Genomic DNA, 16,625 nt, shown 5'->3' on the forward strand with positions numbered 1-16,625 from the left:
AACATTTTATTTTTATATATTTTTTTTAATGTTTATTTATTATTGAGAGACAGAGAGAGACAGAGAATGGGCATTGGAGGGGCAGAGAGAGGAGGAGACACAGAATCCCAAGCAGACTCAGGCTCTGAGCTGTCGGCACAGAGCCCAATGTGGGGCTCAAACTTACAAACCGCAAGATCATGACCTGAGCCGAAGTCAGATGCTTAACTGACTGAGCCACCCAGGTGCCCATCATTTTTTTTTTTTTTATAATAGCAAAAACTTAGAAATAATCTGTTTGACAATAGGGTATGGGGTAAAGTGTTATATCCTGTGATAGAATGCCATGTTAACCATTAAAGCTATAGACCAGTAGTAACTTTGAAAGTTTGATCTCGCAGGGTGTTCTCAAGATCAAAACTGTTTTCATTATAATACAAAGACATTTGCATTTTTCACTTTCATTCTCTCATTAAAGTGTAGAGTATGAAAAGTTCATTGGCAATTTTATTAGAATCCGCATTGTAACTAATCTTTAAAACACTACCACTTGTCAAGTTTGGGTGTGGTTTAAAGAAAAATACCCACAATAATCTGAGAATTACTCCTCTCTTTTTCCACTACCTATCTGTGTGAGGCTAGATTTTCTTCATATATTTCTTTTTTTTTTCTTTTTTTTTTAAGTAGGTTCCATGCCCAATGTGGGCTTGAACTCACACTCTGAGATTAAGAGTTGCACTCTCTACTTACTGAACCCACTAGGTGCTCCTTCTCATATACTTCTGCTAACAGAACATATCTACATTTTGCATGCAGAAGCAGATAAGAGAATTCAGCTGTCTTCTGTTAAGCCAAACATTAAAAATATTTGCAAAAATCTGGGGCACCTGGATGGCTCAGTTGGTTAAGCTTCTGACTCTTGATCTCATGGTTCCTGAGATTGAGCCCGAGACCCTGAATTAGGCTCTCTGCTGCTAGCGCAGACCCTGCTTGCATTTCTCTCTCTCTCCCTCTCCCTCTCCCTCTCCCTCTCCCTCTCCCTCTCCCTCTCCCTCTTCTTCTCCCTCTCCCTCCCTCCTTCCCTCCCTCCCTCTCTCTCCCTCCCTTTCTCTCTGCCCCTCCCCCACTCATTTTCTGTCTCTCTCCCTCTTTCTCTTTCAAAATAAATAAACTTTAAAAAAAGTTTTTGCAAAAATCTAAAATAATGTCACTTTTATCACTAAATATTTTTGTTTACATTGAAAAATAGAATTTTTTTTGTAAAATATGTTACTGATGTTGACATGTAAGAGTTACCTTAATTAATTAATTAATTTTAATTTTAGAGAGAGAGAGAGTGCAAGCAGGGGAGAGGGGCAGTGGGAGAGAGAGAGAATCTTAATCAGGCTCTACGATCAGCACAGAGTCTGACACAGGGCTTGATCCCACAACCCTGGGATCATGACCTGAGCAGAAATCAAGAGTTGGATGCTCGCACTCTCAACAATAGCCAAATTATGGAAAGAGCCTAAATGTCCATCAACTGATGAATGGATAAAGAAATTGTGGTTTATATACACAATGGAATACTACGTGGCAATGAGAAAAAATGAAATATGGCCTTTTGTAGCAACGTGGATGGAACTGGAGAGTGTATTGCTAAGTGAAATAAGCCATACAGAGAAAGACAGATACCATATGGTTTCACTCTTATGTGGATCCTGAGAAATGTAACAGAAACCCATGGGGGAGGGGAAGGAAAAAAAAAAAGAGGTTAGAGTGGGAGAGAGCCAAAGCATAAGAGACTGTTAAAAACTGAGAACAAACTGAGGGTTGATGGGGGGTGGGAGGGAGGGGAGGGTGGGTGATGGGTATTGAGGAGGGCACCTTTTGGGATGAGCACTGGGTGTTGTATGGAAACCAATTTGACAGTAAATTTCATATATTAAAAAAATAAAAAAAATTAAAAAAAAAAAGAGTTGGATGCTCTACTGACTGAACCACCAAGGCACCCCAGAGTTATTTGATCTTAAAATGAATAAAAAAAAATAATTTTTGTTAATTGCTAATATTATAATTATCAAAAATACAGTCCACGTAAACAAAAGCTTTTTGAAGTTCTTGATAATTTTTAAAAGCATAAAGTGGTTTTGAGACCAAAAACATTGAGAATAGCTGTTGGAATAGAATATAGCATGGGAGAATGTTCAGAGTACATTTTTAAATTTAAAAAGCACATTACAAAGCCTACCATTTGTGTAAAACAAACAAACAAACAGACAAACAAACAGAAAGACATCTCAGCATAGAAGAAGAATAAAAGAAATACACCAGTATATTAGAAGTAGTCGCTTTGAGTGTTGAGATTATTGATTATTTTCATTTTCTTTTGTGCTTTTCTGTTTTCCCACATTTTCTACAGTGAATTTATATTTGGCAATTAGGAAAATTTTTTATTTTTAAAGACAGAGCATCAAAATCTTGACTTTTTACCTGAATTCAAATGAAGAATAGGGAGAAAAGTATTAGCAAATGTTGCCTATATTATGCTTTTTAAAACATTTTACTAAGATCTTTTTTTTTTCTCCACTGGATTTTTCTTTCTCCTTTGTGGGTGATGAATAAGAGAATGTTATGGGAAATTCATTTTAATTTTTAGAACTGCTAAAGATGTTTAAGTGCTTTAAAGTCTTATAAATATGATTTGTGGGGTGCAGAGTTTTACGTTAATCCTATTTATCCCAACATATCCATATATCCCCCATAAAAGCAAATTAAATGATTGAATCTATTTTTGCTGATTTCCAATTTTGAGATTCTACAGTCAGAAAAAAAAGATGAGGGGTGCCTGCGTGGCTCAGTCAGTTGAGCATCTGACTGGGGCTCAGGTCATGATCTCATGGTCTGTGAGTTTGAGCCCCGCATCAGGCTCTGTGCTGACAGCACAGAGCCTGGAGCCTGCTTCAGATTCTGTGTCTCCCTCTCTCTCTGCCCCTCCCCCTCTCATGCTCTGTCTCTCTCTGTCAAAAATAAATAAACATTTAAAATAAAAGTTTTAAATGGAAAATAAAAAAGATAATAAAAAAAGAAACAAAAGGACTAGAGCAAGCTACTGGCAAATTATTCCTAGTATATTAATGGAAATTTTATTTCATCTTTTTGTTTCTTTTTTCTCTGGAATTTGAGAAACTTCCTTGATGATGTTGCTTTTACTATCTGCATTATGTTGTAGGTGAAATGCTTCTTGTTTTTTTCCAGCAACAGTGTTTGGACTTGATGAGGGGACCATCAGCTAGGTTGAGGGTGCCCTCATTGTGCTGCCAGTGGTGTCTCGTGAGGTTAATTCAAACAGGCCCAGGAGAGCCAACCCACTGTCCCCCAAGCCTCTCTGCTGGTCCAGGTGGAAGGTCCCTGCTCTGGAACCTCCAGGGTTGGGATGTTTCTCACCCATCCCTGTTCAGCTCGGCAGCATCTGCCGGAGTGAGGTCTTGGTGTGTTTTATTTTTTTTTCCCCCTTTAAAAAAATGACAGAAAAAAGAAAAATGTTGCCATATACTATACTAGGCATATGGACAAACCCTCATTTCATCTAATAGAGGAGCTGGGTTTTATCTTTAAGTGTATTATTGTAATTTTCAAGACCACAATCTAAGGCCTCTTTCTTTATTGCAGACCTAAGAAAAATCACTGGAGGGACACTAAGGAAATGAGGAAAACCGATCCAATTTTTCCTACTTTTTGGACCAATTAGTCCTCATCCTCCATGCTTTTATGGAGTTATAATTGTAGTAAAAGAAAAAAAAAAAAAGTGGAACAGCAGGGGAGAAGTCTATCCTGACTCACTGATTTATTTTAAAAAGATCCCAGCCTGACACATTCTATGCAGATGAAGTGCTCTGTCTCTTGGTAACCACCCCTCAACCCTCACAGGAATTTGACAGCAGTGGCTGGTGGGGCACAGTTTCTGTTCTGCGCTAATACTCAGTAGCTGTTGAAGAATTCCAGTGCTAAAGAGCTAAGCCTGTGTGTAACTCCTCAGCTGGGAATCCCAGAGCACAAATGTTCTTATCCTCCTTGGTTTTTCATTTGCATGCTCAGCCAAGGTTAATGTTGCCTATGGTTGATTGTTTTTTCCCCTCAGTCTTGGGTCTCCCTATACCAGTGGTTCTCAACTAATATAATTCTGAAGATATTTTTGGTTTTGGGGGCCAGGTACTGTTAGCATCTGGTGGAAAGAGGCCAGGGATACTACTGAACACCCTTAGCACGCAGGACAGCTCCTCCCTCCTTGACAAAAAATTTATGTAGCCCCAAATGTCAATGGTGCCACCACGGAGGAGCTCCCAAGGCCACAAATAACTGATTTGCCCACATTTTGGTTTGAAGTAGTCACTAAGCTATGAACCAGCCCTATCACACCATAGTTCATTTATTTTGCTTCTCTAGGCTTGGCACCTTTCTGCCCTTAGTTTTTTATAATGGAGAATTTAATGGTTGAGTTTTTATACTTCTCTCTGGTGGATTCAGACATTTGCCTATAGTTTACTTAATTGAATCATAGCTCCTAACTCATGGCCAGGCCCTGAATAGATAGTTACCCCCTAAGTATTTATAAATTGATTGCTCATCCCAAAACCCAAAGTACTCTTTTCATGCTGGGGAGATAAACGGCTCCTAGAATTCCAGAATCCTGAAGGGTCATGTAACACCTTTACCCACTACTGGGTAGACGTTTCCTACTTGAAGTAAATGAAGAAGTTTATGCATGTAACCCACATGTAATATTTTGGTTGGGGAGGGGTGGGAGTCAGAAAGATGAAAGATAGTCACTATTTTGAAACCTTGCACTTTCAGATGAATCATTTCTTCATGTAATCCTGGTGAAAGGTCAAGCACATATTGCAGGCACTCAGTAACCCAAGTTATCTCAAGTGTATGTGTAGTTCATCATTTACTAATAATGAAGACTGTTTAAGCGCTGAGTGATGAGTATCTTCCAACCTGCTTGGAGGTTGCAATATCATTTGGAAGCATCGAAATAATATGTGCCACTGGATCTTTGAATTTTCAAAATTAGACTTATGCACACCCAGTCAGACCCTATGGTTTCACACCTCCCTCCTTTTGTACTTGTTCCTTTTACTTGAATTGCCCTCAATCGTTCCTAACCCGGTCCTCCTGGGAAACTCATTTTAATTTTGCAAAACTTTATATCAGCTTTTCATATTCTGTGATTATATTTCAGACCCCGCCTCTCACAAATATTCACACAGCCTGCCCCAATCTGCTCCCAAGTTAAAAAAATGTCCTTCTCTGTTCATCCATGTCAGATGCCTTTTGCACAGTCTTTCTGTTATCACATGTGTCAACTGCATTTTAATGATCTCTGTCGATTTATCAACATGCTAGGGTTGATGTTCCTAGAAGGCAGGCACTGTGTTATTCCTCTTAGTATTCCCATGATTTTCCACATTATGAGTACTTATTAGAATTTAAAACAATTTCTATTATTTATTTTGCCAGGCTCAATTTTTTTTTTCATTTGTAGAATATTGATTAACGGTTATCTCTGATTATGAGACTGAATCGGGGTTGTGGTAGTTAAGAGAGACTTTGCTTACCAATGTTAGGGTAATTTTTTACAAGAATGTTTTCATTTACTTGTATAATCAAAATTAAAATTTTATACACACACACACACACACACACACACATACATACATAGATATGTATACATATATAACAAAAGAAGTGTTTTCTATGCCAAGTAGTACCAATGTTCAATGTTGGTGCTCCATGGTGACTGAGAGATGTAGTTAAGGTTTGTATTAGATAACACTAGCTGCTGTAACAAACCAAATCTCAGTGACTCGTCATAATAAAAGTTTCTCCTAAGCTTGCTTGAAAGTCCAATGCAGGTATTTCTGGTTGGGCAGCTCTCCTCCAAGTAGTGACTCAGGGACTGAGGCATCTTACTTGTTGTGGCTTTGCCCTTTTTATTATGTGACATTTAAGGTTGCCATGCTTCAAGCTGCACATGGGAAAAACTACAGAGGGTCACATGTGGGAGGTTTTAATGAGCCCTACCTAGGAATGGTATATGTTACTAGTGTTCACTTTCCATTGCCTAGAATTCCTTCACTTGGCTGCCATCTAGCCAGACCTAACTCAAGGGAGTCTCTCTGTATACAAAATGGAAAATGGAATCTATTAGAAGAACTTTGAAAAGCTCACAGAACAAATGGTAGACTGAGGGATTGGACAAGAACTAGGGGAGTGCTAGGTGGGGTCCAGGGAACAAGAAAGTCTGCCATGGATTTTCAGTCTTCCAATCATGCTTCTAAGATTCAAATTCCCCATTAGGATAGAGCAGGGGGTGGGGAGTATATGGACCATATGGTATATGGGGGGTATATTAGCCTAGTAGCTGCTCATCTCTGAGCACCTAGAAGACGGCAGGACTGACAGTCTGATGGCTTACTGTCCAATTCAGAGTGAAGTTCAAACACTTCCCATGGCCTTGATGACCAGGTGAACTGGCTCCCAGCTACCCTTCTTGCCTCATCTCCTGTTTTTCTCTCTCTCCCCCTCCCAGCTCCATTACACTCCCATATTTGCTGCATGTGTTTGCTAAGTAGTCTCATCTTAGCGATGTTAGTAATATTGTTTGCTAGTATTTGCATGCTTCATCCCTCACGCTTTCCAAATCTGCTCAAATGCCTCTTGACATTGAGACGTCTTCTTTGACTACCCTATTTAATATAGCACCCCAACTCAAACCATCTCCTTCAATCTAATTTTTTGTTTTATTTTATTCACAGCCCTTACCATTACCAAACATTTGTATGTTTGCTTTGTTTTCGGTCTTCCCCTCTACTAGAATTTAAGCAACATGAGAGCAGGAAATTTGTTTTGTTCACATGCGAAAAATCAGACACTGGGTGAGTGTCAGAGCAAGCACTAGAATCCATCAGCAGATCACTTGAGGACCAGCCTAAGAACTGACATGGCCTGAGGCTAAAGTAGCCTGAGGCATTAAAGAATACTAACTTTTATCTTTTTTGCACAATCTGACTCAAATTGTCAACCTTATTCTCACGAACATTTTTGCCATGGATATAATATTACTTATCACTGACCATGGGTAATGCACTTTTAAAATTGGTCTACATTGCTTACAATGCATCATAACAACCATTGTAATTCTGGACTTCTGAAAACTAGTGCAGATGAAGATGTGCACAGGTCTGTGTGCATGTGAAAGAAACCTACACATGGACAGGGCATTACTGAGTTCTGCCTGGCGGATATCTCTTGGTCTGATTGGTTCACATATCAGTTTATGGTGGATACTCACAAGCACATAGGTTAGCTTTCGTAACTGTTCTTGCTGTCAAGTGATGTCCTTTAGGCTTTGCGCACTGCTATTCTTGTGGCCATTTGTGTATATTGGGCTTTGACAAGTAGATTATTACACAATATCCTCTATCCTCTGCCTAAATTCTGAAACAACTGATAAATAAATCAAAGGAATGGCAAATAGAGATGAAAATGTCAACCTTATTACTGATAAAGCTGCTAATATCAGAGAATGTGGCTTAAATATAGGATAACAATGTGCTTTCTAATACCAAATCTCAGAAATAAACAGTTTTATGTACCCAGTCATGAATTCTGAAGGACTACAGGCCTCTCCACAGGAGGGCCTGTTCTATATACTTAACAGCACAAGGAACAAAGTAAAATAGGAAACAGTGATAGAGGGAAGCTAAGCCAGGAAAGACTGTTACATAATAGATGTTCTTCCACATGGAAAGAGATACCTGGAATGAGCAGTGAGTGTCTCGGTTAATAATTTAAAGAAATTGCTGTGGTGTATTCTGTGAGATTTTGTAGATTAAAAAAACTCCTTTAAAAAATCTAAAAAGGTGTGAATCTTTATACTGCACAGTTTATCCATAATCCCTTGTATAGATGAAGCAGAAAAATGTTCCCACACAACTGAGTGTTCTGAAACTAGGCTGGGAGAATGTTGATTGTGTCTGGCAATGCTCTTGTAGAGGTGAGGACTTAGACAAGCACCTGATTCACTTTACTCTGGAGCTGCCTCCAGTAGCAACACCCAAATACATCTTAGATTTCAGAAGACTAAACTAAGGGAAAATTAATTTTCAGTTCTACCATAAATCTATAGCTCAGACAAAATTGGTTAATTTGAAGTGAACTGTAAAGATCTTTTAGAAAATTTGCACCAAATGATCATCTTGCTGTAAAAAATCATGCCTAACCCAGTGCCTACTACATACTTGGAGCTCAATAAATACTTGTTGAATAAGTGAATCTGGATTTTGGGCTTCAATCTGAAATCAGTTAAAAGTCAACAATGATTGAAGAAATTTTACAGTTTGGAAATTCATCTGAAACATAAATTCCATGGGTATAAATGGATATTAGAAATGTACAGAAAGAGTAATATAAGCTCTCTTAATTATTTTCCACTAAACTTAATTGACTAGAGTAACCAAAGGCCCCTAGTTAATCTTTAAAACAGGCTGATGCCCAAGGCAAGCTAACCACTCTTTGTAGTAGGCTACTGTCTAATAATACCCATCATTTTGAGTAGCGTTGTTACTAAGGGTCAGTTTTGAGTATTCCCAAACCTTTTAATACTAGTTGTACTTGTTATTGTTATAACATGATTTAATTAAATATTACTCAAGCTGGTGAAACTGAGTGCAAGAGTAAAAGAGCTATTCTTCTGAAAACAAAGGTGAATGTTTTGGAAAGACTTCACAAGAGGAGAGGTCATAAAAGACAGCATTCCTGTTCGTAGGTAGTTCACAGCCTTGTAGAGTAGCTAAGAAATATGTAAAAATAATTCTAGTGTAGGGTGGCAAATGCCATAGAAGATTATATGAAGATTCCAGAAGTTCAGAGGAGGAAAATTACTTTTGGCTCACAGAATCATTGACAGCTATGTGGAGAAGTTGATACATGAGCTGGTCTCTGAAAAGTGTAAAGTTTGGATGTGCAGAGATGATTCACTCCAAGTAAAGAGAAGGATGTAAGCAAAGCCTTGTGGGCTAAGGTTAATGTTTGGCTGGAGCACAGGGCTCATGAAGAAGAGTGAAAGATAAAGGCAGAGAGATAAATGGGTTTCAAGTAGTAGAGGGCCCAAACTTCCATGCTTATGAAGTGTCTGGTCATTGTGAAAATAAGATACTTATTCTTCTCATCCACAATGAACTTGAGTGGTCTTTAGGATACCTACAAACTGAGGACTTTAGATTAGGGCATGATAAACCTGTATAATAATTTTTTCATTCATGGTTTCATACATTTTTTTTCTTAACTGCCATATAGCTTATAAGCTCCTCTTAACCTAAGCTATTTTATGTTACTTTTGTTCAACAATGCATGTGATTACTTTTCTGCTAAGGAAATGGGTATTCAATTAATTTTTGGTGAAAATATTGTAGCATTAGTGAGTATGTTCTACGCGTCTTTTTTTAAGGCCCATATAAAATACTAACAATTTGTATTAGAATATTATAAGCCTGCTTGATATTTTATACTTCAAAAACATGTTTTTAAGAGTTTGCAATATAAGCAAGATCACATGTGAATTTGTTACTATGTTATAACAGTTGATACTTAATGTGCTCTAACAAGTATAGTAGGGAAAAAATCCTATCCATTACCTTTCTTTGTTTGAAACATTATTAGTGCACTGTGATTCCTTGAGAGTGGAATAAGTCATTATGAAAATCTGAGATATTTCTCATAATTATATTCCCATAAGGAATGTCACTTTAGTTGTTGGTCAGAAGAAGGTACTGCTAGTTCCTAGAAATTAATCTTCAGCTTGATAAAAACAAAATATAATAGTTATAAATCTTAGCCTTCAGGTAAAAAGTTTGAGGACCGGTTTCACTTCTTTAGAAGTATAGTTCTTTTGTCTTTAAGTAAAAATAAAAGCACCAATTAAAACAAAGATGATAATGGAATAAGGGAAATCATTATTTTGTTAGTTCTACTTCAATGGTTAGCCATTTTCCTCTTTAAAATTTTCAATTTGGATATATGTGTATTTCCTTTCTTTGGTTTTTCTCACTTGTAAAATGAAAAATGTTATAAAACCACAAGGCTCTTTCCATTCAATAATTTAATTTTCAATAAGTTATTAGTCTCTCTTTCAGCTAAAGTATAGAAATGAAGAGACAGGGTATATCTAAGGAGGGGGATCACTGCTAAATTGTGAACACAAGAATTTTTTTGATATGGTCATATTCCAGAATTTTATCCTTCATTTTGGAACTTTAGAAGTTAGATTTTTCCAGCACATTTAATAAAATTTAGCTCTTGAGAACTGATTTATACTAATACAACTTACACACACAAAATAAATTTAGAAAATACATCAATTTAACAACAAGATATGAGAATATTACCAGCAAGCATACCAAAACACAATTCAGGGGGTATCATATCCCCTCCTCACTATACAAAGGGGTTAGTATGTCACACAATGAAAATATAAATTAGGGTTTATTGGGAAAAATTTAAAGAGATGGAGAAGTAGCAGAATACACAAATCCTTCAAGTACTTATCCCACAGAAATTCTTACTTATTCAGGGCATTGGCTGGACTGCTATAGGAAGACAAGGGCTCCTGGGGGAGGGTGATGCTTATGTAATGCTTAACTTATTTATAGGGAGAGGTGGACATGGAAATAAAAGACAAGATTGAGAACTTTGTCAGAGGACTGTAAACAAAAGAATGGAAACCCTAGAAGTGAAAAATACAATAACAATGAAATATTTGATGCTTTTAGTAGCAGTTTAGACATAGCTGAAGACAGAATGAATGTACTGAACGATAGAGTAAAAGAAACATTCAAATGAAGCACAGGTAAGACACAATGAAAAATTGTAATATATGAAAAATTGGAATATTAGAAAAAGGAGAGACAAGGGACAGAAGTAATATTTGAACAGAATATGGCTAAGAATTTCTCAAAAATGGTGAAAGACATCAATATACAGATTCAAGAAGCCATAAAAACTCCAAGCAGGATAAGATTCCTAAGCACAAGATAGTAAAACTTCTGAAAACTGAAGACAACAACAAGATCCTAAAAATAGCAGAGTGATGATAGGGAGAAGTACTCGAGAATACCTTCAGAAAAGCAGTTACATTAACAGTTGATTTATCAATGAAACAATGAAAGATAGAAGACAGTGGAAAGCTATTTTTAAAGTATTGAGAGAAAATACCTTTCAATCTAGAATTTTATGCCCTAAAAAAATATTCTTCAAGAATGGAAGTGTAAAAGACTTAAAAAAAAAAAAAAAAAAGAATAAAGAGAATTTATCACCAGCAGATTCACACTAAAGGAAATATTAAATGGAATTCTTCAGGGAGGAGGAAAGTAATTCCAGATGGAATTTTGGGGTGCAGAAAGGAATGAAACACAATAAAAAGATTCAGTATCTAGGTAAATCTAAATGAATACCGACCTTTTAAAATAATAATAAAGCAGGGGCTCCTGGGTGGCACAGTTGGTTGAACATCTGACTCTTGATCTCGCCTCAGGTCATGATCTCACAGTTTGTGAGTTTGAGGCCTGCATCTGGCTCTGTGCTAATGGCACAGAGCCTGCTTGGGATTCTTTCTCTCCTTTTCTCTGCCCCTTCCCTGCTTGTGCTCTCTCTCACTCAAATAAATAAACTTGAACAAATTAAAATAATAGTAAAGTTATGTACACAGGATTTAAAAACATTTATAGAATTAAAATATAATTACAATAGCATGTAAATTGAAATTCAATTGGTTTATAGTCTTTGTGTTGTTTTGGAAAAAACAAATACCAATTTGTGTTAGGCATTAATGAGTCAAGGATGCATGTTATAATCTCTAGGGTAATCACTAAAAGAATAGTAAAATGTAACTGCCAAGCTGATAGAGAGGGAAAATGGAATAATAATAAATATTCAAAGGAAAATAAGGCAAGAAAGGAGAGAAAAAGGGACATTGACTAGGTAGTACAAATAGAAAAACAAAGAAGACTTAACCCCAAATATATGATAATTATGTTCATAATTATAGTAAGTTTAAATGAACTAAGTGCTGCATTTAAATTGTCAGAGTTTATTTAAAAAAAATCTTTGAGCTACTGGTAAGAGACACATCTAAAATATAAGGATATAGGAAGGCTAAAAGTAAAAATGCAAAAAGATATACCATGTAAAAATTAATCAAAACCAAGCTGGTATAGTTTTATTAATATCTAAGTACAACTATATTAGTATCACAGCATCCCCAGGCAAAAATCATCATTTACAGATAAAGGGAACATTTCATTATGATTCAAAGTTACTATTTCCAGAAAGATATAACTATTCTAAATTTATTTGTATCTAATAACATAGCTTTAAGTATATAAATCAGATATTGATAAACTACAAAGAGAGACAAATTCATAATTATAAAATTTTAATAGATCTCTCTCAGTAGCTAATAGAAAAAAACAGACAAAACATCACTAAAGATAAAAAATTTGAATAAGACAATGAATAAGTCATACTTACTGGACCTATATAAAATGTTGCTGAAAGACTGCAGGACACATGCATTTTTCAAGAACACACAAATATTAAAAACAAAACCACCCCCAAAATTTGGCCAAATATCCATAAAACAATTCTTAACAAATTTTAAAGTGTAACTTAATATAAAGTAAATTCTTTGGCTGCAATGCAAAGAAAGCACTAACAAGAAAATAACTAGGAAATCCCCCTGTATTTTGAAATTGAGAAATATATTTTAAAATAATCACTGTGTCAGATTAGAAATCACAGTGGAAATTCAAAAATATTTTGAGATTAATAATAATGAAAATATATATACAATCTTTTATGTGATACATCAAAACCTTTTTTGAAAGAGAAATACACAGCCTTCAGTTAATACATGAGAAAAAAAAGTTAAAGAAAGGAAATAATAAAAAGCAGACAGTTATGAGATAGGAAACATCAATAAAGCCAAACTTTATTTAAAAAGATTACTAAGTAATAACCTCTGGCTGTTCTTATAAAGAAAAAAAAAAAGAGAGAAGATAGAAATAACCAATATCAATAATGAAAAAAAATGGATAACATTTTATTTTTTTATTTTTTAAGGTTTATTTATCTATTCTTGAGAGAGAGAGAGAGAGAGAAGAGGGGTGCAGAGAGAAGGAAAGAGTGAATCCCAAGCAGGCTCTGCACTGACAGCACAGAGCACGACATGGTGCTCTAACTCACGAACTGTGAGATCATGACCTGAGCCCCAAAGGCAAGACACTTAACTGACTCAGACATCCAGGTGCCCTGTTATGAATAATTTAACTCCAATGACTTTTTAAAATTTAGGTTCATAGGCCAATTCTTAGAAAAATACAACCTACTAAAATGGACACAAAAATAAACAGAAATTCCAGGTAGACACAAACTATTAAATAAATTATTAATTAAAAACCTTACCACAAAGAAGACTTCAGGTCCTGATGACTTCACCAATAAATTCTACCAAATGCTCAAGGGAGAAATAATACCATCTTCCACAAATTCTTCCAGAGAATACTGAAAGAGAGAACATTTCCTAATTTGTTTTTTGAGGCAACACAATCTTGATATGAAAACCTGACAAGCACATTGTAAGAAAAGAGATTACAGGTCACTTATTCATGAACACAGGAATAAAATTCCTAAACAAAGTATTAGTAAACAAAATCCAATATTATTTAAAAAGTATAATACATCACAAACACATGTCATCATTTCAGGAATTCAAGGTTGGCTTGACATCTGGAAATCAATCATTATAATTCATTACATTAACAGAATAAAAGATATGGTCATCTCCATAGCTGTATAAAAAATTGTTTACTAAAATGTAACATTCATTCATTGTTTGAAAAAACCTCTTAACAAATGGGAATAGAAGGAAACTTCCTTAATCAGATAAAGCTTATCAAAAGGAAGGAGGAGACTGTGGCACTCAGCTCTGGCCTCAAGTATATTTTTCTTGATCTAACTCAGACCTGGTAAACCTTCTCCTTGCTCAATGTAACAAGTAAGTGAGCTACATACACAGGTCATCGAGATGTGTCGGTCTTCTACATGGGAAGCCAAGTAGTAATGAGAACTTTGTGAGAATCAGAGGAGAATGAATGAGATGATGTTCATAGCCAATATCCATTAACTATGAGAAGATGACGTATACATTTTTGCATAGATGAGAACACTTGTGTTCCTGAACAAGAAATATATTTCTGAACTCTATGCGGACCATTTATCTTCTATTAAGGGAAATTATTTTTTTAGACTGAGTGTAATGTGAATACTTGGGCTTTGGCTTTACACATGCTAATATAGTCATTCTCTGATTCCTGTTGGCTCTGTCATTCTTCTATTCCTTTGCTTCTCTCCAAAAATCCAGACATCCCAAAATACTTTGGGTTTTTCAGTGAGCCAGGCTGATTTATTCATATGTACATTTTGCATATTCTGTGACATTTTCCTGGAATAACCTCTCCATCCTCACACCACCTCCACTCCTCATCCATTTGGCAAACTCCTATTTATTCTTCAAAATCCAACTCAAGTATCTTTCCTTTGTAAAGTCTTCTCTTCTTTATATTGTCATTGTATCTTGCATGTCTTCTAGAATAATACTAATCACACTGTGTTAACATGTTTAGTTCTGTCTCCCTATTAGATTTTTAATTTCTTGAGAGAAGATTCTGTGTCTTTATATTTGTATTCCTACCCAACGAAAGTTTGTTAAGTGAGAAATGAATGAATGAATGAATGAATGAACTCACCTCAGTAGGGCTCTGTCTTCTTAGGATCACCATTTGGGTATTCTGCTAAGCACCCATGAACTCATCCTCGCTAGTAATGAAAATTTCTCCGGTTGAGTACATTAAATTTACAATCAATAATTAACTCTAAATTGAATTTATAATTGGTTTTATAATACTACTATAGTCATGGGGTCTCAAAATGCTGACTTCTCAGATGCATGTCATAACCTTAATTTTTAATTTCATCCTGCTTCTCTTAAAGCTAAAGGGAGAAGGGGTAGAAGGAATTGAAAATTCTGAGGAATAACTTTAATTAGGTATGTAAATAGCCTGAAAAAAAAAAACATTTTAAAATAAGATTCAATCCAAAACCAAGATAGAGTGTTAATTCCTAATTAAGTTCAGTGGTTTTATACCAAAGCAAATAAGTGAGAGAAGAGTTGCCAAGGAAATGGAGAAAGTAGTTCTTCCCACTGCTTTCCAGCCCTTTGCACTCATGGCATATATAGGGAGTGAAATTACTTATAGTGCACTGGGATGAATGGATGAATGGATGAATCTTCTTCCTGTTGAAGACCAGCAGGGCAGGGGTTCTGCCTAGCTGTGATGAGAGTTAGGGAAATCAGGATCTCAGCGGTCCATACACCCTTTGCTGCAGACTGTTGGGGAAACTCTGAGGTTTAAGAAAGGGGGGTTGAATGTAACTGCAAGAATTCATGGTCTTGGCCCTCAGCCTCACCTAACAAATTAGGAAGTGTTCGAAGTAAGTGAGAAAGGCGTGTACTATTTAAATTTCATAGTTAGGATTGTGTAGGCTGGTGGTTTTTAATTCTGCTTTAGACTGGTGTCACTTGGAAGCTTTTAAAACCTAAAAACACAGAAAAACTGAGACCCTACCCTAGTAAAGTCAAATCAGAGTCTCTGCCGGGAGGGGTATAGGATGGCATCAGTATTTTTAAAAAAACTTCCTACAGGTGACTCTCAAATATATCCAGAGTTAAGAACCACTGACATAAGCAGTGACTGATGATTAAAAATTATTAGTAAGGGACCTAAATTCTAACTGTGTATGTTTTCAAAAAGCGACTCAATTTAATACTTGTACCTAGTGGCTTTTTGTATAGAAAGGTTTTTGGTTTTGTTTTTATTGTTGTAGAAAGGCATATGTCAGTCAGTAGTTTGTGTTTATCTCAAGTTATAGCCATATTCCTAGAAGGATATAACCCTTGGAGTTTTGATCTTGAACTTAATGTTTATGAAGTATTGGCAAACAGGATTGCTGAATTGATCAGGAATAGTAACACTGGAGTTTTTTAAAATAAGCCTTGAAGAGGAGATAGAATTTAGGTGTGCAGAAAAGGTAGAGTGAGGTGGGGGATGAGAATTTAAGTGGAGGAACAACATGAGCACCAGAAAGGAAAAGGTATAAGAAAATTTCAGAGAAAAGTACTGCAGACTCTGAGATAGGGGCCCAATGGCAATTGAAGGGACAGCCAAAGCCAGTTGTGTCTTGAAGGCACATGAGAGCAGTCCAAAAAGATCACCTTTTCAAACACCTGTAGCAGTTGAAAATGACCTTGCCAAGGCTCCCTAGGTCTCTAGTCCAATGATTATGTAGGAGCCTTAATTACAGATAGTGTTTAGTGAGCACTAACTATATGCCAGGCACCTTTCCTGAGCATTTTGTGTGTATTAACTAATTTAATCCTCACAGCAGCCCCGAAAGGTAGGTTCTATTATGATCCCTGGCTCACAGATGAGGAAAGTGCCGCCCACAGGCTGTTTTTTTAGGATATCTCTATATTTTCCCTGTATGGC

General features: G+C 36.1%; 1 protein-coding gene across 3 annotated transcripts in view; it reads left to right on the plus strand.

Moving 5' to 3' along the window:
• The window catches only part of CMYA5 (cardiomyopathy associated 5), a 96,641-nt gene that overhangs the window by 15,575 nt on the left and 64,441 nt on the right, over positions 1-16,625 (plus strand). The gene's annotated exons all lie outside the window — the stretch shown is intronic.

The sequence above is a fragment of the Panthera uncia genome (assembly GCF_023721935.1).
Source record: "Panthera uncia isolate 11264 chromosome A1 unlocalized genomic scaffold, Puncia_PCG_1.0 HiC_scaffold_17, whole genome shotgun sequence".
Classification (NCBI taxonomy): domain Eukaryota; kingdom Metazoa; phylum Chordata; class Mammalia; order Carnivora; family Felidae; genus Panthera; species Panthera uncia.